Source organism: Gallus gallus, chromosome 2 (genome assembly GCF_016699485.2).
Source record: "Gallus gallus isolate bGalGal1 chromosome 2, bGalGal1.mat.broiler.GRCg7b, whole genome shotgun sequence".
Classification (NCBI taxonomy): Eukaryota; Metazoa; Chordata; class Aves; order Galliformes; family Phasianidae; genus Gallus; species Gallus gallus.
Window position 1 is genome coordinate 38,630,793 of NC_052533.1, and position 23,966 is coordinate 38,654,758.

General features: G+C 36.5%; 1 long non-coding RNA gene across 9 annotated transcripts in view; it reads right to left on the reverse strand.

The window, feature by feature from the left end:
• Nucleotides 1-23,966, reverse strand: part of LOC101749416 — a 130,836-nt gene that overhangs the window by 102,523 nt on the left and 4,347 nt on the right. For 5 of the 9 annotated variants that reach the window (XR_005857805.2, XR_005857804.2, XR_005857802.2 and 2 more), the window contains exon 2: nt 9,175-9,279. This is a non-coding gene — a long non-coding RNA (uncharacterized LOC101749416). Of the gene's footprint in view, nt 1-320; nt 372-9,174; nt 9,280-21,552; nt 21,600-23,966 lie in introns of all 9 variants that reach the window. The other 4 variants (XR_005857801.2, XR_005857798.2, XR_005857800.2 and 1 more) reach the window with 3 other exon arrangements.

Below are 23,966 nucleotides of genomic sequence, written 5' to 3' on the forward strand. Positions count from 1 at the left end.
TGACAACTTTCTCTTAGGTGTCAGAAAGCTGCTGTTAGGTCCCCTCATACCTTCTCTGAAAAATCTTGCTCTCTGAAGACACCCAGGCTATGCACTACAGTTTCTTGATCACCTTTGTTGCCCTCTGCTAGACCTGCTCATGTTTACCAGTATCTTTCTTGTAGTGGGGGTCCCAAAACTAAAGGCAGAATTCCAGATGCATTCTGGCAAGTGGCAAACAGAGGAGAGTAATAGTTGTCTTTGATGTCCTGGCTGTATGTCTGTTGATACATATCAGTATGCAAAGGTCATGCTACCAACATGCTTAGTATACAGCTTACCAATATTTCCAGGTCCTTTTCAGCAGAATCTCCCAACTGTAGAATGGCAATCTGTAAGAATCAGGGTTTGTGATCTGGTGACTTCCTTCAGTTGTTTAAAGAAGACTTTATCAATTTCCTAATACTGACCACATGATCTATAACAGATCCCCTCTACACTGTCACCATTACCAGCCATTCCTCTAAGCATGACCCATAATCTCTCTGTCAGTCTGTTTTCTCTTACCTAAAAGAGCTGCACACATCCAGGCTGCACCCTCCCATAGACAGCACCTCCCCTTCTTTGTCTGCCTTGCCTGTTTTTCCTAAAAACCTATATTCAAACACCATAGAGTTCCAGCCATGTGAACTATCTCACCACATTTTAGTTATTCTGGTGTGTCTTTGTTCTATGCTTGCATACAGAGCTCTAGATCTTCCTGTTTGCTTCCCAGACTGTGTGCATTTGTGCATAAGCACTTGAGGCAAACCTTCTTTTAACCTCTCTTATCCTTCCTGAGGGTTTTGTTGCACCTATCACCCTATTTCATATATTTACTGCCCCAACTTCTCTTCCCTCACTTATATGCGAGCTGTCATCACTATATCCTGATGTACCTAGTTTAAAGCCTGTTGGCAAAGATCATATGTGTGGATGTCTTTGATACTCTAGGGCACCTCAAACAGAAGGTATTTGCATTTAGACAGTTGAATCCTGCCTTTAGAGTCTCAGTCCAAGACTTACAACTGCTTCTGTCTGGTCATGTCTATTTCTCATCCTACCCTTCCAGTCTGTAGCATTTTACTGCTCATTCAAACAGAGGAATTGAACAGGTCTGTCAACATAGTCTCCCTGCAGTGCCTTGTTATATTCTGCCATGTTGTGATAAGTGATAGTCCCCTAAATGTGGAACTTAAACTAATATTAGAAGATTTGATTCCTTCCTTGGAGTACTTTTGATTTTGTAACGCTTTTTGTGGTGTAAGACTAGCTTTTCCTTTTTCCTTTTTCCTCTCCTCCTTTCCTTTTTCACCTCTCCTCTCCTCTCCTCTCCTCTCCTCTCCTCTCCTCTCCTCTCCTCTCCTCTCCTCTCCTCTCCTCTCCTCTCCTCTCCTCTCCTCTCCTCTCCTCTCCTCTCCTCTCCTCTCCTCTCCTCTCCTCTCCTCTCCTCTCCTCTCCTCTCCTCTCCTCTCCTCTCCTCTCCTCTCCCTCTTCCTCTTTTCTCCTCCTCTTCCTCTTCATCTCCATCTTCCTCTCCCTCTTCCTTTTCCCTTTCCCACCACCTTGCCTTCTGCCTTTCCTGCATCCCATCTACCCTGGAGCTAGAGGCACATGTGATGTCATGAACACTGAATTGCTGAACACTGAGGGCTAAGCCTGATGCATACTCTTTCCATACCTGTATTTCATCTAATGGAATTTCAAGTTTAGTGTAAGGTTAAAAAAAAAAAAAATCAGCATATGAAACCAACAAACTTATTTCTGCCCTGTGATGTGTTTTGGGATAACCAAGTAATTACATTCTTTGGATATCTGTAATTGCCAGTTACAGGGAATTGAATCATAAATGTACTGAAGATGGTATTTACTCTCAGATTTTTTTCCCACTGATGTTCAAATATATACTTCTCTGTTGCCCATAAGGAACTTAAAGTACCGTGTTCTGCATATGTAAAATGTATGAGATATTTTTATTGATTGAAAATCCACAGTAGAAGAAAAAATCCTGGCTAGGACTGGATGAGTTCATGCCAATAAGCATAAGAGAACAGCACTATCTCAGAAAACATTTCTGTGCCCGTGGGCATAACTTGCATGAATCTGAGCATCTAAGACTTAGCTTTCAACAGAATCTCAAGCAGTGAAAAGGAATGGTAAGAAACCCTTTCTGCTGCTTTCTGGTAAAGCCTTGGTGTTATAAAACAACAGTAACACTGATGTTCTCCTGTGCATAGCAAAATTCCTAACCAACATGAATAGAAACATGTAGTACTGTTGAACTGTGTCAAAGAAGAGATTGCTGCTATTTTAAATTGCATTTTGGATTATTGGTTTTAGTTTTATCACCAAGTGATGAGCAATTTCCAGCAAGTGGTTTGTTCCAGACAGAGCAATATTAAATGTTATTGGCACATTTCTATTGTCACCTTGTCAGTATTAAGTTGCTTGTCAACAATTTCAGTGTTAAACTGAAGAGTAGATACAGTAGTAGTATCTTCAAATTGTTTTGTTGCTGAAGCCAAAATTTATAACAGTAAACTTTTCAAATAAGATTTTAATGTCACGAGACATCAGAGATACTGTAGAAACCGTTAGCAATGCAGTTTCATGAAAAATGAAATTCCTCTGTATATTCTAACTGATGGGATCAGCATACTTGTCATAGGGAAGTGAACAAGTGAAAGGAACCTTGTAACATAAAACACAATGTAGGCAGTGTTATATAAAGCTGAGTGAGCCACTTGGCTTGTGCTACAGCAACTGTTACTCAAAAACATGGGAATTTCTGAAGACAAATTGAATTCTGAAGTTCCTTATCTTCCTTAACAAAGACAAATATGAGGTAAACAAATATATAGTATAGTATGTATACTCTTGATGGAATTCCAAGCAAAAGGTGTTCCTGAAGCAAAGGTCTTGAAGTCTCTTAGTAGTCTGCTAACTTAGATACTTAAGAAAAATCAAATAAATATTTTATTTTGTGAGACCAGATGGCTAACACTTTGCAGTCTAAGATGCCAGCTGCCGATTTGTTTGTTGGTGTTTGGCTTTAAGATGCTGCACACACTGTAAAGAATAAACTATTAATTTCTGTCAGATTTATTATTTCAGAATTTGAATTTCAGCTAAGTTTACACTGAGTGAAGCAACAACCTGAGGCAAATCTTTGCTCTTCTCTCTTAGGAGATGTTTTCCTACATATACCAATGCCAGCATTTTTGGTGTGAAAGATAGGCAGATACATTCAAAAGGTCCAGTTCTTCTTGAATTCCAAAGATCAATATCAGATAATTAGCTCACTTTGATTTACTTTTCATGATGATTTCTGCTTGTTTTCTGCTAATATGAGTTGCAGCAACTATTTCAGCTCAATACATTGTAAGTGATCTTCCATGTTCCATCAGATGTATCTGAAGGTGTAATAGGACAAGTTTCATTATTATTGATTTGTACTGCAGTAGTCCAAAGGCAATTTATGCCGCCATCGTGCCTGAAGAAATCATAAAATGTTTTTATTCTCCAAGAGAAAATACATATATTTTGTTCAAAGAGACTTTTGAAGTATTATGCATTGAAGAGTGCAGATGTGCTGCCTACTAATTCAGTAATTCTCACTGACCCCAGAACTCTTCCCCCCGAATGGGGCATTAGAATCTTAAGGTATCATTGCTATCTGTAAACAGAGTAAACTTTGGATGCAAGGGACTGATGTGATTTTACAAAGAACTGAAGTGCTTTTTGAATGGCTTGTGTAAAAATCAGCTTCTTGTTGTACTGTATGATTAAATAGTATTCCAAAGAAACTTTCATATATTTTACAGTATTTTACAGATAAACGTTGAGCACTGTGTTCAGGTTTGGGCACCTCAATACAGAGAAGACATGGAGGTGCTGGAGCAGGTCCAAAGAAGGGCAACAAGGCTTGTGTAGGTCTTGGAGAATATGCCCTATGAGGAGAGCTGAAGGAACTGGGGCTGTTTAGTCTGGGGAAGAGGAGGCTGAGGTGAGACCTTATTGCTTTCTTCAAATACCTCAAAGGTGATTACAGTGAGAGTGGGGTTGGTTTCTTCTCACTGGTGACAGATAACAGGGAGAGGGGAAATGGTTCAAGCTGAGCCAGGGGAGGTTTAGGTTGGATAAAACAGAAAACTTCTCTACAGAAAGGGTTGTGAAGCACTGGAATAGGCTCGCCAGGGAGGTGGTTGAGTCACCATCCATGGATGTGTTTAAAAACTGCCTGGGGACAGGCTCAGTAACATGATTTAGCAGTGGGTTGTTAGGGTAGTATGGTTAGGTTGTGGTTGGACTTGATGACGGTCTTTTCCAACCTAAGCAATTCTATGATTCTGTGATTCTATAACAAGAACTACAAAATTGCTTGCACAAAAAAAATAATCTTTGCTAAAATAACAGTTTATAATCTAATCTAATCAGCTACTAAAAGTGAAAACAAGAATATCCCAGATATGAGCACAGAATGAGAGAAGAACTCCTTGAGAGGAACCCTGCCAAGAAGTACTTGGGGGTCCTGATGGACAAAAAGCTGAATATGAGTCAGCAGTGTGCTCTTGCAGCCCAGAAGGCCAACTGTGTTCTGGGCTACATCAAAGAGAGATGGCCAGCAGGGCATGGGAGGTGATTGTTCCCATCTGCTTTGCACTTGTGAGGCCCCATCTGGAGTACTGTGTCCAAGTCTCTGGCACCCAGAACAGAAAGAATGCCGAGTTGTCCGGAGAAAGCACACAAAGATGATCACAGGTATACAAGAGTTGTAGATGCCCCATCCCTGGCAGCCTTCAAAGTCAGGTTGGATGGGATCCTGGGCAGTTTGATCTAATGGCTGGCACTCCTGCACATGGCAGGGGGGTTGCAACTAGATGATCTTTAAGGTCCTTTCCAATCTAAGCCATTCTCTCATTCATTCTATGATATACAAAGTTAAGTCTTTCATATTTGCAAAACGAATTCTGTTAATCAGGAATAAACTCATGTGCTGAACTGTACTGTTGGGTAAACAATATGATGAAGAAAATCAGATGTTTAATTTGAGTTGCAATTTTAGAAAACAAAATGTGTAGTATACTCAAAAATGATGCTTTTTATGATCTTTTTTGATGATCATCATATGTTTAAATAAGCCTTACAACATGGCAGTTAATTTAAGAGACAAACAACATTTCAAAACTGGAAAATTAACTATCCCACTTTTAGAGGATTTTTAAAGGATTTAAAAGATTAAAATAATCAACAGTATTTTCATACTGTTATATTACTGAAAATTTAATAATATGTATATATAACAAAGTTATATTTTGCCAGTTCTAATGGAACTTTAAGAAGCAAAACAATTGTTAAATGTTCAAACATATATATTTCACTATATAATTTGGAAAGATCCATATAGGCTCACTATAGTTGGTATAAATTACAGCTGATCTGACCTGCAGTCACTTCCATGCTGTTTGTGCTTTGTGGTACTGATAAGGAGCTGCACAACTGTTGTAAGCCCTTGACCTTTCACTTGTCTGAAGTGGTAAGTGTGAAATTTGTGACCAGCTATACTTTGGTGCAATTTCAGAGCACATCAAGATCATGGCAGAATATAGATTAATTGAACCGGACAGCGTGAGAGCCAACACTGCAGATCAAAATTCTGATAAAAGATCCTTGGAGAGGTTCTTCTTTATACAGCATTGATATTGTTCAATGCTTGATACTATAATAAAATCCCACCCTTCTAGAGCATTCCAAAATGTTGTTATTTCACTCTAAAAGGAGAAGTGGTCAAAAAGCATGTTCTTCAAATAAAATCATTGTACTAAATTATCCTCCATACAACTTCCTTTGTGGTCAGAAAGTTAAAATAGATATGAACTTGTGAATGAGAGCTTGGCTTTATGTATTCATAAAAGTGCCCATGGCTTTCCTTATCTTCATGAATTTGCATTATGAAAACAAATTAATCATCATGACAGAGTAGCCAGTAGTGAAGAAAGATTTAAATATCCATATTCATTTTCTAGTGGAACAATACAATTTCCCCCTCCTTGCTGCAAATGGATAGAAGGCCTAAGGTCAACAGTCTTTTGAGGATGACAAACCAGAGTATTTTTCTTTCTTGAGAAAGGATAAGTTTACCACTGAACAGCATTGAAAATGTATCTTCCAAGTAAAACCAATATATGAAAATCAACAGTATTTTGTACCCAGTAGCCAGAATAGTGTAAGGTAAATGTTAGCTCAAGTTAACAATATCTAGTTTAGTAAAATACCACGGAGGATTGGATCCATGTGCCACTGCTGTAGAGAGCTGCTCTGCCTTCTCATCTCTTGTTATGATCAGTAGGCAGTTCTCTTGCCCTTAGTCTCCTTCAATCCATTGTAGCAGCAGCTATCACTTCCTATTTAGGCTAATGTTGATTAGGAACATCTGTTCTTTTACTGCACCCTGACACTTCTCCATGCTCTCTGGATCTTTTCTGTTCCTTGTAGATTCCAAAATCCCCAAAAGCATCAAGCCCCCAAAGCTCACTACACAACTCCAACGTAGCTCTTTTCAATACCTTATGGTCTCCTACAGCCATCGTTGCCCACTAAATTTGCAACCTTGTAAGTCAAATCAAGAGCAAATGAGAAAAGTCACGTAGTTTTGTCTCCCTTTATCCTTTGTACTGATGAAGTAATGCTCAGGGTAAATGGACAAAGATAAACAGGTGATCAGCCTAAGCAGGAAATGCAACCTTGCTCAAGAGGAAGATATGGTTGATGGGTTTAGGTGAACCTGTTTTGTATATCTAGCTAAATTTCAGCTCATATGAAACTGTGAGCTTCATAGCTACTTCTGTACAGGTACACTTCTATGTATGAGGGCACCCTAGAACTCAAGCAGAACTTAATGGCCCTGACCTGCATCAAATGCTGTTTCCACATGCACTTGTGACCTGAGGTTTCAGCTGTGCTGGAACAGTGGTTTAGCCACAGCCATGGGACCTATGACAGTGGGTCCTGTGGGTCCTGATCTGTGGACTTCCCAACCTGACCTAGGACCTTTTTGGCTATCACAGGACCTGAACTTGTCCTGCCTTTTAACTAACTGGCTTGTCCTCAGACCTTCCTCATCACCATGAACTTGCTTGGTGATCTCAGCTCCTGACCTGAACATCGTTTTGGATATCTTGCTCCACTGGGAGCAGTGGGATAGGCCTTGGCTGAAATAGTCACTGCTTTGCTGGCTTGCAGTACCTTGACTGTTGCTGCACCCTGAAAGCTGGAACTCAGTATCATGTAAGTTTTAAAAATGCACTGTTGAAGCAATGAATAAGTAATTAATGAGAAAACTTATTTTCTGACTCAATAGAACAGTGGCAGGATTTTTAATAAGTTGAAAGTGGAATATAAAATAGCCATACGAGTACTGAAAGAGCTTTATTGAAGCATTCTGCTGTTTACATACTTTGTATTTGGAAACTGAAATTTGGCAATGAGGTAATCTAGGGTTTCACCAGGTACTTTATGCACTACCATTAATTTATTCAGATATGCATTAAACCTTCAAAATTTAGGACTCACGTCCTTGCAAAAGATAGCAGAGCTGCACTACTTAAATCTTTGCTTATTCTAACTGTAAAAAGAGTAGAGTATTACAATCTGTAGTAAACATATGTGCAATTATAACCAAGACATTTGCTTGTTTAGAAGTCTTTTGATTTAAAGATGGTAATTAGTACACTACTGACTGCTCCTAAGAGTCCCACAAGTACAGTATCTGAGAGATAATTAGAGGAAATCAGAAGGCAAACTGATCCATAACTGAAATCAGCCACTGTGCACACAAAAGTCAAGTATGACTCAAAAACTTAGGAATCCATATTATGTTGCCACTGTATTGCCCTAATGTTAGTGTTTAAAGGTTTTTACACTTATTTGTGTCTGTGTTTGGTTCCACTATGAAAACTGGAGTGACTGTCAGTCCGCTGAGAATGTGTGTAATATATAGATCAGATAGACACAAATAGATATCTAATGGGTGAGTAGCACTGTGAACGTTTATGAGACTAAAGCAACTACTTGGACTAATATATCCATTTATTCACTCTTCTACTTCTTGTAAATAGAAAATTTACATGTTAAGTCAATAAAGGAAGAAAACACTACTCAGAAAATTCCTTCCAAATGTACTCAGTCTTTCACATATTGGAAAAAGATGAATATGAAAAGCATACTTTTGACAACCTAGAAAAAAAACAAGGTTATATGCAACCCCAAATATGACTTAGCATGGAAGTTTATTACAATTGTAAAAAATATGCTTTTAAAAAGAAAAACACTGAATTTTTAATACTGCAAATAAGTAGTATGTAGTAGTATGCCTGAGGGCTCTTTTGCTATGTTGAGTGGCTTTAATTTAATTTAGAAAGCCTGTAAAAATGGTATATAGTAGGCACTTTTCTAGTCTTCTACCAACTTTTTGTTATTGTTGTAGAAAAACAGAAAGAAAGCTACATAACTAATCCCCCTTGGACCCTCTGTTAATAGTTACATCTTGTGTTTGTTTAGCCATAATAACAAGATGAAAAAAGATATTGAATATCTATTTTTATCCCAGCATGCCTCCTCAGTATGATTTGAAAGTCAAATATTTTGACATTTCTGAAACTCTAAAATACCTATTGTTGCTAAGTTATTGCAAGTTATCTCATTGCTTCATTCCATATAACTAGTTATTTGTACAATTGCATGTAAGCATCTAAATCTAGATTCTTAAATAACAAGATTATATGCATGCCAGTGAAATGCTGTATGTATCCTGCTATTGTGCCATGTAACCCTTTGGGCATTTTCCTTTAGATTCATAGTCAGATTTTATTGTAGAGGTGAATTGCATATATGATTCAAATGGGCTCCAGGCAGATGCTCAGAATTTTCCTGAAAACATATAAAGCCTTCAGGGAAACATCTTCCCTTGGTGATCATAAAAGCACCACTTGCATGTTTCAATACAGAACATCCTTAGAACTTTGTTCACAAGCACAGAGAGAATTGAGAAGCAAAGCTGAGTGTTTCTGGTGCCCTAAGGATTTTTGAGATAATAACCATAAGGAAAAGGTTCTTACGCACATAGCATTGTGTTACAAATGATTGAAGATACCTTACCTTTCTTAAATTCTTGGCTGTGCTCTGATCTGGGTTTCTTCTGGTCCACTGTAAGGTCAAGTATTACAATTGGGCTTGATTGAAGTTTCAATAATTCAAAATCATCTGTAATTACAAGTTATAAATATTTTCTTATTTTCTGCTAAAAGTATTTATTTAAAAACAAACAAAATATTGCCTATTATTTATAAAGTGACAGTAGTAGGTGTAGGGGATGTTAGGATTGCTTAATACGAAACAGCTTGAGATTTAATGGCTACTTTATGGGATATGTGCTCTATTTGATGAAATTATTCTAAAAAGTTAATCTTATCATCACATCATAACCACTACTAAATAAAAGCTGGTACATTTATCTAATTTCTATTTGAGGTAACAGTGATGCTAGGCTAAAGGTGGGAGAAAGTCCTCTTTAAATAAGTATGTAAACATACAGGTCAGTGGAAATATATTCAATAATCTTTTCCATCTAGACCCAAGGCCAGTGTCACTGGAAGTGAAACATGTCTTCAGCTGTATTGATGAACTTCAGTTTTTATTTTTCAATCAAACTGTGCAAGTTATCTCCTATTAAATTTAGTTATACTCACTTATTTTTCTATGTCCTTCCACTGACTTGTTTGTTCTAGAGTGTTCTGAATTCAAGATTTTGTGATGTGATATACTTTTGGTTTCTTTCTCTATCTTTTTTTTCTGCTCAGTGCTTCCATTGTCCTCTTTGGGGGCAGAAAGTGCATCATACCTTCATCTATTCATGTCCTGGATGTTTCACTTGTTAGTAAATTGTAATATATGAGGCCTGATTCAGGCCTTCATTGTGCTTTCTGTCATGTTGCCCCCTATGTAGCAAAGCAATTTTAATGTCCATAAATACATTCTATTACCAGCATCAACTACACTACATTCAGGAGAACTGTCCCTGTAAAATATTACTAAAATGGTCTTTATTTGTTTGACCTCTTTTGCACATTACTTAAACAAGTCTCTTCTGTGACTCCTATCTGTACTGCAACAGAAGTTCCATCTTCTGATTTTCTCTCTCAACCTTCTTTTCTTTTCTGCAGGTGTGTTACATATTTCAGCCCTTAATAATATTTCCCCTTGTCTACCCATCTGCTTATTTTAGCTGCTTGTTCCTCTCTGCTGGATTCTGTACAGACTTCCCATCCCCCTGTCCACTCCTTTAAACTCTCCCCCATAGCTCTGTCTATCCTCTCAGTCGGTGCATTTGTGACCCTTCTGTTCAGATGGAACCCATCCCACCTATATAGGCTCCATCTGTTCAAAAATGTCCCACAAACCTAAAAGGGGATGGAGGAAGTTCTCCTCTACAGAATTGACGTCACTAGATGGAATTCTCCTGGGGTTCTGGCCCCGGAGAATCGGTAACATTTACAAATAATAAAAAGGCTTCTTGCTGAAAGGAATTCCTGTGAATAATACTGCTGCAATACCTACCTATTTTCTTGTATAGTTCTCAGGACCTGATCCAAAGCCTAACTCACTGGGGATTTTCCACTGATCTCAGTGGACTTTGGATCAAACCTTCATTTCACAAATATATGACTCAAAGGACAGGTTCAAAAACTAGCAACTTCTGCCAAGATAATGCTGTTTAATAACTTCCAAGCAATTTTCTTTACTTAAAAATATGGCAACCAAGAAAATACAATACACTTATTTGGGAAACCACTATTAACAGTATCTCTATGTATACTTGGACTTGCTGAAATTGAACCTTGCAGATATGATGCAACCTTTTGTCAGTGGAGCGATTTTTTTGGTCATACTCCAAATGTTGCTCAATATCTGCAGTATGTAAAGTATTAAAATCTCCTTGTGATCGGCTTCAAGGGACAAGAAAGGTTGGAAGCAGATAAAAGCAAAACACTCCCTGCTTTCAGCATTGGTAAAATTCCTTGTCTCAGGGTTTTTTTTTCATTATAGCCTAAGGAGAAAAGTTGTATTAGTCTACTGCATGAAGCAAATCTTTTGCAGTTCAAAATAAATAAGGACTGAAACTGAAACCTAGATTTATATATCTCACTGTACAAATATAAAAATTTAGAGGAAAGGCTGAATTTAATTCTTGGCAGATATTACTCTACTCAGTTGCTGAGATGTGCTTTAAAATTGCTAAAAGATAAGAACCAGAACTGCTCTATACTTTATTTTTGAATAAGGTTCCTTGCAATGATGGTCTCTCCCAGCTTTTTGCAAGGTACAGTAGCTGCAGCTTTGTTTATCTGGCCCCTACACAATATTGTCAGGATGCATTTCCATTTTCCAAGTGACTGCTGCCACTGTGCCACAATCTGTGCTCATTTCTCGAGCAGCTAAACCCTTTGACACTGTGGTTTTTAATTAAAATTACATTAAACTTAATCAGCCAGAAAGAGGCTGCTGTAGAAGGCAGGTTTGATTGCAACCTGCAAAGGGCGCTGGGGCTGCCAACTCGCTAAAGATGTGCCGGCAGATGCCAAGCTGCTTGTGTGAGCCCCATGGTCACAAAAATGCTATGAGAGGTCAGTTCTGTCTTCACTTTTCTCTAGCACTGTCACCAAACTATAATGCGCGATAACTCTCGATAAAGCTCGAGGAAGAGAAACACACTGCTAGTAGAGCCAATGTACTTATATTAATTTCTCATATAACACAGAGTCACAGAAAAGGTGTATTTGACAAATGCAGTTATTTGGTGAATCATGCAAATGATAGCATTATGGGTCTACCTGCATGTTTAAGAATCAAAACATGTGCAAGGGGTAATGAGATTGGGCCTTGTAATTAAATTGTCCCTCACATCCTCATGATTTTCCCTTGAGTTTATTTTTTACTCTTGTTCGGCTTTAGATTGAGTGTTCAGTGAATGAGTAGGCCTAAGAGTGCTGGACTGCCAGTACCTTGTACAGCTAAGACTGATTTCACTGCATTAATGAATAGTTTGTGCCTTAAAATTGGAAATGAAGGTTAAAGTAGAGCCTTGAAATAGCATTCATAAACTTTTTAAACATTCTTTGATAATAGCCCAAAGTAACTGTAGTGTTTCTGGAGGTTAGTAAGATACTGGTATCTTCAAAACAAATGTGCTCACTGAACGGAAATTATGCATGACAATATCATTATTTACATTATTTTAATAGTTAAGCAAATTAAATAATCTCTCTCAGCGACTTTACCTTTCTATGTCCATTGTTTTGATCTGAACAAATTCACATGCAAACTGGAGAGGTACCAGCTTGCTCAATCTGCCTCAAACATGATAGAACTAGATGTCTAATGCAGCAGACTTTTTCAGAAAACTATTTCACATCTTCTTGACTTCTGAATTTTATATTAATACCAAAGAGGCAAGGCAGTTACAACAATCATCCTTCATGCTGGGCAATCTGAAGAGATCTTAATGCTTTGAAAGTCCTTTTGCATTCTATGCAGTAAGATAAAGAAAAAACAAACAAATGAGTCTTTTGTCTTCTCACGTATGTTAAATAAACCCCAGGTTTCTGAAAGCTTCTGGGCAACATTTTAGTGTTTAGCTCCATGTTGTATCTCCTCATGTGGGCTATTTCATTCTTCTACCAATAAATAGTAGATGATTCTTGAATCACTTGATTTTTTTTTTTTTCTGTGAGAATCTGAATTTGCTTTATGTGTTCAGGGGAACAAATAGACTGTGATTTGATGATAATACAAGCTGAACAGAATATAATGCCCTGTGTACAGTGTTCAGTTGTGTATGCCTGGAAATCTGTTTATTGAAACCTGGAAAATCAGGAACAAATTCGGCAAAGTAGTAAGAGAAATGAAGAAATGACAGATGGAAGATGTAATTAAACTTAAAAAGGTTTGGTAGACTTATAATTTGCAAAGAGAGACACCTGAAGGAGAAAAGAGACAGAACACTATGAAAGGTTTCACAGTAAAGAGATTGAAAAGTTAAATTCTGACTAAAAAATCAGACATATTAAATACAGAGGAAAACGGCAACTACTGTGTTAACATCTATTCTAAACACTATCAGAAAATAAACACATTAACACCTATAAATCAGGAATAACACTAATTAAGTCAATGGAATCAGGCCGTTCTAAGAGAAAAATGAATGTTTTTTTCTTTAACTATTCAATCAGTGGGAAAAGAAAACTAATGAAAAAAGCATCTCATGCTTGCTAATTACATTTGGTTTAGGAACCATTAAAATATATTGTGAAGAAAATAAACTTGTGTGATAAACAAAAGCACAGAAAAGAAGTGATGAAAATAAGAGGCAGTTTTTAAAATTTGGACATCTTTTTCTGAATACTGAGATTCTGGAAAAAGCAATGAATTAATATATAATTGTTTTATCATACTACATGTAAAGTGACCATTAACTCTTTTCAACTTCCTTAATCATACAATTTTGACTGTATTTTCTAATCTTTACATTATTATCACGTACAGAGTTCTAATTATATTGAGTGTTTGTTTTGTGCCTTGTAAGCATCTCTATTATTCTTGCAGCTCCATGTTTACTAATGATTTCCTGTGACTGAACTTCAGCCCTGAAATGAAGTATGAAAAGCACCACGGAGCAAACCTCCATCTAAAATGTTTGATCTAAACTGATACTACTGGTAAACAGAAACCAAGCATTTATAAGACTTACTAAATAGTATTTTCTCACTTTCTCAACTAGATCTTGCAATGCATCAGGTGTGTCCAGTGTAGAGCAAAACGCATGGCAGGAAACACTGTTATTCCACATGTGGAGATTGGCCAGTTCCTTAAAAAGATTACACAGTGTGATCTCCACTGTTAGTAGGGATCAGACCCAGCAGTCAAATGCTTCTTTCTAGTACACTGTTCTTAACAAGAAAGGATGAAAAATGCTAAGGAAACATTATTTCACTTTTTACATCTTCTTTATGTTATTTCCTATGTTACAAAGTCTGTAGTAAAGCAGAGGATTATACTCTTTACTGATCACCCACACAGCTTCATTTGGAATAGTAAGGTATGTTACTTACATGAAGAAATAATGGGTAGTTTCACACAAAGTTGAAATAGTATACCCTGTATTGTCTTTGTATTGTATTTTATCAGAAATTAAAACTACTCTATGTTAGGTCTTTCTAAACAGTATTCCCTGAATGAATCCTATGGGATATAATCTCAGTTGAATTCACACTGCAGTCTTCGTCTTGTAGATCACTGATGGTCTTTCACACCTCTCAGGTGCCTTGTTTCAGGCAAAGTGAACTATACAGTTTGAGCCTTTTCCGTAAGATTTGGCTGAAGCGGGTTAACAGGTTGAGGGGAGGGAGAGAAACACACACATATTCTCTGGGAAACTCTGACAGTCTTGATTGCTCAGAAAATAAGGCTAAAAGAAAGATGTAAAAAACAGATCTAAATGTTCTTATTTCATCTATTTGATGACAGTTGTGAGTTTGTGGTAAAAAATTCAAAGGAGTGATGGACAAAGAGCTCTATAGTGAGAGCAAGATACAGTACAGGTACAAAGATTTTACTGGCATCTGCATGAGCACAAACATCACTACTGCAGGAGTAACGAGCAGCTTCAGAATGATGTGCACTACATGATGGGATAAAGATGGCGTACACAGAAAAGTGGAATTTGATATGAGAAATTTCTACCTCTTGTATGATTGGGAAATCTCAAAGGTGTGATTGAATGAAGGCAAGAGTGATGGTTACAAAAATGATGGCTTCTCAAACTAATGCGTAGGGAACGCTGCCAGGAGTGGTTCATGTCTATATCTAGTTAACCAAAGACCAGGCAGTAGGAGCAAATTAGAGTTGAGCCCCAAGGGATCAAGTAACCATAATCTGATTAAATTTATTATAATGCAGAAACCAAAATAGATTAAAACAACTATAAAAAATATGACTTCCGACTGACCTGCTCTGACATCTCACAGAAGAAAGGAACCTTGGTAGTGTATGCCCATTGGGGAAGGCAAGACACAGCTCTCAGGCAACTCTGGAGTTCAGAGTATGCAAGACAAACCAAGACAAACCAAATTGATTCTGCTTAAATCTTGACATTTCAAAATGGGAGTGCTTTTTATTCTTCCTAGAAAATATCCACTCTAACAGTTGTTTCAGTTACATTTAGAGCAGTGATATATTTTAGAATTTAAAGACAGGATCAATATGATTATTGATTATTAGTAATCTAAAGACATGAGATGTACCCTTTTTAGAAGTTAAAAGCAACACGGATACTAATATAATGCTATAATTCATTTGCATCATCAGCGTGTTTCCAAGTCAACCACGTCTAGCACCTGTATGGCAGGAAACTACATATCTCATCAATCTACACTTGTAAGGTGCAATACTGTAAATGAAAACAGACAGTGAAATACTAGCAAAAAATGTTGCCTTGTAGGTGGGACAACTAGTTTTTATTTAGTACATATACAGCATTTTGCATTTCGGAGATGAGCATGTATCTCCACAATAAGTAGTGGTGGCAACTGAGCTGCAGTTGGTGAGCTCTCACACGTGGATATCCAACTGGAATGCTCCTTTCCTGTTTCCAGGAAGGCTAAAACTTTTTTGTGAGTGTCAATACTGAGCTACAAGAAACCAAAAATGAAAACAGGAAGGAAAGTGGACAATATAGACTCTACAGCATTTGGCCAAGCACTCAAATCCCAATTTGTCAACTGTACACAGAGAATATTTCAGGTTCATGCTGCCTTTTACATTGGGCCCAAGTACATACAGGTCTGCAATATATTCAGTTCAACTGGAATATAACCAAGGGACCTCTTCTAGAATATCCTCTGCTAGATTGCCACTTAGTATTTGTAGATCAGGTTGTAGTCATACAGTGTGGATGCTGGAGACAATGGTAGGTGCATAGAATTACGTTGCTCCAGTTTGAGTTAATATAGTGTAGTGTGTTTAAAGAATGAGTGATTGATGCTTTGAAAGAAGGATTTTTTGAATGAGAAGTTTAAATACAGTATATATTATACAACTGCTGATGTGCACTGCTATGTAACGCAGTCACCTATTCACTGCTCAAATCTCTTTCTCTCCCTTACATTTTTGGTGTTCCTTTTTAAGAGACAGTGCTGTATTCATTACTGTACCAACTCTTCAATCTCAAAGACAACATGCAAAGCCTATGATGTCTTATGACTGCAAATCTTAGGGAATCCCTGCCTTTTAACTCAGCTTTTTGAATTTACCCAAAGAACCAGCACATGGCTCTCTGAAATAGTTCAGATGGGGAGTGCTGGTTCTGGTAAGCCTGTGTAACACATCTCACATTTGAGATTCAATGACATATCTTATAAGTTGCTGCTTTCTATGTTTATAAGTCTTGATGTTATAAAAAAATATATAATCACACTGAAATTATGAAAGTGAGATATTTTCTCCCTATCTCTCTCCTGTTCCAAACACAATGATCTTAAATTTTATAATAACTTCTAACACTATGTTAGTTGTTTATTATGCTACAAGTTTGTATTATTTCCCTAAAGGTGATTTCTGGACAGTTTAGGATAAGTAAGAAACAATCAGTTTCTAAATTTTCATTAATGTAACAACGTGAGGTGGCTCAAGGCAATTGAAATGTTTTCTGGAGGCCAAATACGTGTTATTTGTAAGATGCCCTCCATGAACATGAGAACTAGTCATGACACAGTACAATATAAATACATACCTCTGTCAGTGAAGACAAAATGAAGTAGTTAAATGACTACTTTGTCAAATGATTACAGCTTCCACGTGGCTGAGTTTGCCACCAATGAATCTTCTGACTGTTATCATATTAGATGAGTAATCCCAGTAATTTCAGTGAAATTAGACAAGAGGTAAAGTCCTACATAATGTAAGTACAAAGAAGATTCTAGTTTCTTCTAAGCAGTAGTTACCTCTCAGAATGGACAATTTTGAGTTCAAACATCTCTCAAGACAACAAAAGTGAAATCTTGAATGTCTTTTTCTGCTCGCATAGATTGGTACAGAACCTTCCACTGTTGGTCATTTTTGCTTGTTTGACCAGAGGAATAACACTGATTAAGAATAAAACAGAACTACTCTGCCTATAAATTAATGACTAAGATACCACAGAAAAAAAAAAGTACAAAAATTAAACTTGTAGGACTGGAATTTTTTTCTCTATTAAGTCCAACTTGTTGTTCATAAATTTATCCCCACTTGACATAACAGCTTTAACACTCTTCTACAAATTTAGTAATATTTATGGTACAAGTATGAGAAGGAACTAAGCTGGAGTTTTGTCAGAGAATATATTCACTCTTTAGGAAATGATCTGGATAGAAGAGACCTAATAAAACAACAACAAAACGTATCTACTTGATTCCAAAGAAAAATCCTTCAGATTTTATTTTTCTTCACCTTACAATTTATTTCTTGACTGCTCTTTTGATTTATTGTATTTCTTCATGTGTTTTTAAGCCAGTGCTGCTGTACACTTACAATTTAGCGTCTAACCTTTTAAATGCCCAGAGACATCTTAGCAACCAACAAAGGAACACTGATCTGGACCTATGACTGTACTCCATACGTCACCACTGATTAGGAAGCATGAGGGTCTATCATACCAGACATGTCCCTGGCAGCACTGGGTCATTGCACTCAAAGGGTTAACCGATGGCATTTAATATACTTATCTGGGGGTAAAGAGTTTCAAGGCTGAAAAATACTTCCCCTCGTATTACCACTTGGTCAATTAGCAACCTTTAGGCCAGAGCTATGTGTTCATATTCTCTTGTTATCCTGTCAGGACTCTTTACTCATTCACCAGTAATGGAGTCCTGTGACTAAAACCCTTTTTGGCCAGGGTAGCTGAAAGACCAGCTTCTGATTCCTCACAGAAACTCTCCTACCGGCAATAAAACAGCAGTTATATCACAACTGCTCAAATGGCAAATGTGAAGTGACTGCTCAAGTATAAGATGCTGCCTGAAAAAAAGAAGATGGGGGTAGTTCATTTGACAGAGCTGTTCACACTTTTTCTGCACAGCTGAGAGACATTAGCTTGATTTCCCAAGATTGGTGTGTTTTCCAGCACGGTGAGTTAGAAAACCTAGCAGCCTCTGAGAGAAGCTGGGGTCCGATCATACATGTTTCAGAGCTCAGGCACAAAAAGGCACTCCAAAAAAGAAAAAAAAAACAAACTAAAAACCAACCAACCAACCAACCAAACAAAAAACCCTCATAAAAAAGCTGAATATTTTTTGCAAGGTCAGTAGTTCAATTAAAGTAAAGAGAAACTGCAAAAAGACTTTTGTGAATTGTCTCTTTCCACAGAATTGTCTCTTTCTACCTAGCACAGAATTCCACACCTCAATTTGTACTCATTTGGGCAAAATCCTTTTTTTTTTTCCCTCCCAAAAAACAAACAACAACGACAAAACAAAAACAAAAACAAAAACAAACCCTCCAAGCTTGTTTATGTTAACACAGGTTGGAGATGACCTTTAACAACAATCTGGTTCACCAGATTTGACAATAAAGGGAAAGCGGAACAGGCTTTTTTTTTTAAGCTTTGATTGATAAAACACCTGTATTTTATACCGAAATAATCACCTGGAAGACTTATAATCACCACTGCTAGTTATTCAGGAGATTCCATTATCTATAGTAGTTATTATTTCTAAAATATGAAGTTATTTGGATACATAAACATAGACTGAGGTTTTTATCTTGGATAGTAGTTAAAACAACTTACAGAGGAAATACCCTTTTAAAAAACTCCATTCAATCAGTCACTGGTAATCAACATTCCTGGAGAAAAGGATGGATAAGTACTTTTGTTGTTGTTGTTGGTTTTTTTTTTTTTTTTTTTTTTTAGTATCAGAACTATTTCAAAATGAGTTTTGTATTACAGTACGCATATTTATTATATTATATGCAGTTACAATAATATCAACCTCCTTCAATGAAAGTGGAAACAACAGAGGCAATTTCTACAGGAAAGATGGAAATCTGTTGATTTTTTAGTTTGATTTTAGGATGTGAAAACTTGTGGGCTGATTTTTATTCAATATTTCTGGTAAATTTTAACTCCTAAAATGTACACCAAAGTCAATAATTTATTTATAGTTTTAAATTTTTTTTCAAACTCATATCTGTTGAAGCTACTCATACAATGACAGTTCAATATGTAGTAAAAGGTAGTAATGTCATTGAAGATGAAAAGCTCTCTTGGCATATTTTGAGTTGATGGCTATGTGTCTCATTGGAGCTGCTCACTTTTTGTCTCTATTTAGACAGTTAGTCCTCCGATTCAGACTGCTATGAAATGCAGCTATCTGGGTTTGGATGTGGAGTGATTGTGGCTTTTATTTTGTTCTTTCCTTTGGAGATATCATCTTCACTAATGGCTGCTGTAAAAGTATGGATACGTAAGAGGCTTGAGGAACTTCTGAAATTTATGTGGGAGCCTAGCTAGGCTTTTTTCATGAGCTATAACAGCACCTTTGCATTCCTCCTGAGATCAGCTCTGCTTATTGACTATAAAGGTATTTTTAAATTCTTTGGATAAGTAAAAGGTTTGATAATTTCATATAACTTTGAATTCAGAGTATGATATACGTTTCAGCAAGCTTCATATTTTTGCAACTTTTTGTTTTCTTGAGAACAGCAACAAAAAAAAGATAAAATCCTTTATACATATATACATGATCCATCAAACTACCTAACATCTGCAAGAAGATGCTTGTAATTTTCAATTTAAATTCACAGGGACTGTCTCAGCATAAGAATCCTTATCATATAGATCTCCACTGAATGTACAAAAAAAGTATATCTGAGAACAGAATATTCTGGATGTCAATCTAAAACCAAAGAAAAGTCTATGTTGTAATTGATATAATGGCAAGTCAGTTCTGTGATGACACCTTGTAAAAGCTCTTCGAGAATATGATTTGGTTGTGTTTAGGCATGTGCTTAAACTTAAGCAAATTAATATTGCCACTTGATACTAGCAGAACTATACAAGTGCTTAAGATTAGATACTAAGGTCTGGGCCATTAGACACTGCTGGAAATTAGCTTAAAGCACCACACTGACAAAGGGAGTGACAGGTGTAGAGATAACTATGTACCAACAGAAAATGAAGATATGTAAAACCTCCCCTTTCTTACTGATGATATTCTGTGCTCTTCAATATTCAAAAATGCACTTGTGGCTATGTGTGGCTAAGTCCTCAGGAAGGACTTCATTGTCCTTTTGAAACAACGCCAGCTGTAACATACAATGACACTTACGTTGACCCAGTAACTGCTGACCATTTTGAATAATTTTGATCTCAGACACTCCTGATAGTTCAAAGGGAAACATCTGCCATTAGTAAATATGACCCTCAGCATGATTAACTAAAACCCATGAGTAAAGCAGACTTCCAAAAGGTTTTGAAATCTTAGCTGAAATAAATAATAATGGAATGTGGACCTCACCATCAGATCTTCAGAATCAAATGGATTCTGTTAGAGAAACAAAATAATATTATATTTTTAGCTTTGGTATCAGTGTATTCCAGTTACTGGAGAAAAAATTTTCAGAAATAATGTCACTATGATTTTATAGATTACAACAGAGCTTATTATCTCATTTACCTCGCAAGAGTGAAGGAATGAAGAAAGTGGAAGTGAAAGAGAAGGGAGGGACAGTGGTTTTCACACAAGTACTACCTTCTAGTTGCAGATAGATACAGAAGGGAGCTGCTTCCAGATTTATGTTGCTTCAACAATCATTAGTACCATGTTATTTTATATTCTAAAAAGTTTGTAATAATATAAAGCTGTATTTGTTTTAAAATCTTTGGTTTACTTATCTTTTTAGTTATAATGATGTTTTTTATATTTTTACTGTGATCATAAATGACAAAATAGAAATTATACAAGAATAAGATACCACGTTAATGCAAGACAGAGGTAGATTGCATCCAGACAGTCAAATTTAAGCATCATATTTAGTATACTAAATAAAATTAAAGAGATAATGCTGGTATAATCTCCCTCTTTGCTATTAATTAAGAGACAAAAGTTCTCAACAGAAAAGTTTATCCTGTTTGAGACAGCAATGGAGGAAAAAAGAATAGACACTAAATTTTTCAGAAAAGCATTTTCCCATTTTACTGCCAACAGAGATGCATGTGATCCCAAATCCTCAATCACCAAAATGCCGAGGTGCGTTCATTCTGATGCACATCTCGCTGTTTTACTCACATTTGTTTCAATTTATGCTCAATACAATCAGTAATAATTAATCCCTTATTATTTGATTTGGACTTGAAAAAACTGACACTGTAGATCAATTAAAATACAGTGCCCATCGTGTTCTATGTTTCTTTACAAGTAAGACGTATTTTTAAGGCAGACTCACCACAAAAGGCACTGGCCAACAAAAGATTTCCACACGAGCCTTCCAGGCTTTTAAAGAAGAAAACAGAAGCTGATTAGATTTAAAAATTGTGATTCCACTGGAATGTTTTAAAGCATGTGTATGCAAGATGTGCAACAAAAAGCTATGAAGATCAGTATGAGACCCATACTTAAATGCATTTCCAGCTCTTGTTTAAAAGTGTTTGTCCCAGTGAGAAATTCTGTGGTGAATGCCAAAATGAAAAGAAGAATAACAAGAGTGATCACAGCTGGAAGTAAGTTTGAAAAAGAAACAACAATGAAAAATCTACTCTCTAAATCGATACAACTGATAATGTAGGCCCATACTTTTTTCATATTGACTGAAAGCTTGGAGGATGCTGACCTAGGTCTGAACCCACTGCCATGCCATCTATATGTATCATGTGCTCTTAAAACTAATTGGTTGATGGACTTGCGCATGGAGGCGTGAAAAACTTTGTAATGCTCAGTCACAGCAGGATAAGACCAGGAGAAGACATTAACAGAGACTGAAGAGGAAGATAACATGGAAACATGAGAGAAATAATGCACGTCCTTGTAGACATAAAGGACTAGGAAGACTAAGAGCCACTTTTCAGTGTCGAGAAATAATCCTCACAGATATTTCCTAGTTTTGTCAAAACCAGGCTCCATTTTTTTTTTTATTATGTGCAGTAGAGAGCACAGTAACAGTTTTATATGACAGAGATTAATGCATTATAAACACCTAGCATGCAGTCCCTTTTCCTTTAATATTTCCTTTGAATTTCCATTTTTTTTTCATATTAACTAAAAATGGATGAGAAATTTTAGATCTTTAAAAAAGAACCAACATTTTATATTTTACCACAATTTTCACTTTTAAGAGCAGCAATTGTACTAAATACCGTTTGCTGTCAGTTAATTTTAACATGTGCTCAAATTTATTAGAAAAGATAAGCTTTTAAAAAATATTTTTATGTTGCACAGTTGGCTGCTCTTACAATTACTTCTTCCATTACTACAATCCCTCTTCTTCATTTGAGGTGCTAAGAAAGAAGTAGAATTCTGTAGTTAGTTCATTTTTTCAGAGAGAATCACAGAATAGAAACTTTTTGTAAAATTTTATACCATAAAAAAACTGTTATTTGTACAGTCAGACAATCCAGGATTTGTATTATACAGTTGACAAGTTTCGTGTGTGGTTCAGCAAGCTAACACCAACGTTTTCTATAGGAGCATTTTGAATAATATCTTCAATTGGCTAAATGACTTTTCAACTCTGCTAAGCCATGAATTGTTCTCCAAAATTACATTTGTCATGTGGTTGTCAGCCTGCTGTAGCAATATGATAAAAAATGTATGAAATAACCAATCCAGAACACTTATGTGTGTCTCCTCAGTGACTGTGTATCAGGTGTATCAAAACTATGCATTGCCCCCTTGTTCTTTTTTGACAACAAATACCAAGAGTTAAGGAATTTGGTGGCTGACACAAAGAATATTAATCTGAAAGACAGCCTAATTCACACTGTTGACGATGATGTTTGACAACAATTTTCTGCTTGGCTCAGTGGAGCTTTCAATAACCAGCAAAATTCTGTCTGCATGTAAGACGCAGATTTTGGAGTGCCTGTTCATTGTTTGTTGAGATCATCAGATACCTCATCCGTGCCTACTGAAGATAGAGTACATACTTTTGAGCTTCCTCCTCTAGTACTACCTTTTCAAAATGAAGGTTCTATTTTTTAACTTTCCTGAACACACTGCTGCCTCTCTGGAATCCAAGAAGAAGCACAACAGACATTAGTCATCTGCATGCTGCTTAACATCCTGATGGAAGGCGAACAGCCACAATGGTAAAAACTATGAAGAAGAGAATACATCAGTATGAATATAACTGTCAGTGCACTGGCACTGTAGAAGGTAAGGATAGAGAAACCTCTGTAAATGTTGCTTGTGTGTAAACTACAATCAGTCACTGAAATTAAAAACATTTGCAGTCACCATACCACAGCAAAACATGTGGTCTCAGTATTGGATCACTATATATATATGACAGTACAATATACACTACTATAGGAAGATAGATATAAATTACTTTGGAAACTGTAAAAATAATTAAAATCTGTAGTAAACACTTTTCTTTTTTTAACATTTACATTTTAAAAATGTATAAGAACTCTGAGCTAGAAGATTTTAAAAAATCTAAAAAAAGAAGTCAGTAAGGGTGAAATCTAGTGGTATTTTCCCATAAATTTCAAAGCCTCTTCTAAGAATAGTGAATAGGAAGTTTGGGCAGTCCTGAATATGAACAGCACAAGTAAGAGCACTCTAGGCAGGGGCATCAGCTAAAACAAAATACTGAAAGGCATGCAGATGGATACTGATGTTCCAGCTGATAACCACACTTTG